Below are 1,913 nucleotides of genomic sequence, written 5' to 3' on the forward strand. Positions count from 1 at the left end.
CTCATTTTATTCAAAAGATTGTGCACAATAACAGAAATCACCAACAGAGTGAAAAGACAACCCACAGAGTGGGAAAAAATTTATGCTAGCTGTTCTTCAGAAAAAGGAATAATATCTAGAACATATAAAAAACTGAAAAAAATTAGACCCTCCAAATTCAGAGACCCAGTTCAAAAATGAACATCTAAATGATAGACATTTCTCAGAAGAAGTACAAACAGCAAATAAATATATGAGAAAATGTCCAACATCACTGATCATTCAAGAAATATAAATTGACTATGCTGAGATTCCATTTCACTCCAGAAAGAATGCCTATCATCAAGAAAACAACTAATTCCAAGTGATGGCAGGGGTAGGGGAAAAAAGGAACAATTCTCCACTGTTAATAAGAGTGTGGGCTGGTGCAGCCACTGTAGAAATCAGTGTGGAGATTCCTCAGAATACTTGGATTTGCGGTCCCACTTGACCTAGCTATTTCCCTTCTGGGTATCTTCCCAGAAGAATGAAAACCTCACAACATAGTGATATATGTGCACCCATGTTTATAGTGGAACAGTCTGCAATAGCTAAATCTTGGAAGTAACCCAAATGCTTGTCAATCAATGAATGGACAAAAGTGATGTGGTTTTTTTATATGATGGAGTATTAGTCAGCAGCAAAGAAAGATAAAATTGAGGCATTTATAGCTAAATAGATGGACCTTGAGACCCTAATCAGAAGTAAAATCAATCAGACATGCATGTGTAAATATTGCTTTATCTCTCTGGTGTGAGAAACTGAAAATGTAAACAAGAACATAAATCTACAATACATATTGTGAAATAGGAAGAAACTGTATAAAGGAAAACTAAATAGAGAGGAGGAGCAGAAAAGAAGGAAGGGAAAGTAAAACAGAAAAGAAGGATAAAATGAAAATCAACCTTTGTGAACAGAGAAGGCAATGGGCTTTAAAAAGAGGGAATGGAAATGGGAAAAAAGAGGAAACAAGATATATCATGTACAAATTCCCTATAATGAATGTGATCATTATGTATACCTAAATTGTACCAATGAATAAGGATGTATGAAATGCTAAAAAAATAAAAGCCTTAGGTATCACCCTTCCTATCAAAAGTTCTATGACTTTTTAGAGAAAACTAATATATATAAAACAAAATTTAAAGACACAGCATTGTCACAGGGATTCAGAATAATATTGATTGCTATAGTCAATCGATGTCTCTTTAAGCTCTTAACATTTCTAGAAATGCACGTATTTTTTCACACAAATCACATCTCCTACTCCATGCACCAACTCTCTCTCATACCCAAACTAGTACAACACTTTGGTGATACATATATGCTGAAATACAGTAACAATCCCATTTTAACTATTTGTCGGTTAATTCACAAATATCTTCTTCAGTTGACCCAGGTGAACTGTTGATTCAGAAATCTAACTTGCAATAATGATATATTGCTTGAATAGGCACCAGGACATGCCAAGGCTTTTATGAATTTTTTTTCCTTCAACATAGACACGGTAATCTGTGTTACTCATATGTTCTAGAACTTACATTGATAGAATTGTCATGACACACAAGCCAAGTCCAGTTGTGTATTTCAAACCTTATCATAAATTGTTATAGCTCTTGAGACATTTTCTTAGATGAAAACTTGTTTGCAGTATGGAATTATGCACAAAAATATACATTTATGATGTTTTCTCTTTTAAAAGTTTAAAACTTAGGCTTCCATAGCATTTATAAGTGTTAAACATTTTGTTAATTTTCATAGTTTTGGATTTTATTAGTAACTACTGTTGGCAATCTATGGCCACTGCCTGTTTTCGTACATGAAGTTTCAATGTAACATTGTCTCCCTCATTTCTCTAGCTACCAATGTTGAATATCGGCAAAGTTGAATAGTTG

The sequence above is a fragment of the Chinchilla lanigera genome, unplaced genomic scaffold, assembly GCF_000276665.1.
Source record: "Chinchilla lanigera isolate Chin_1 unplaced genomic scaffold, ChiLan1.0 scaffold00074, whole genome shotgun sequence".
In the NCBI taxonomy this organism is placed as follows: Eukaryota; Metazoa; Chordata; class Mammalia; order Rodentia; family Chinchillidae; genus Chinchilla; species Chinchilla lanigera.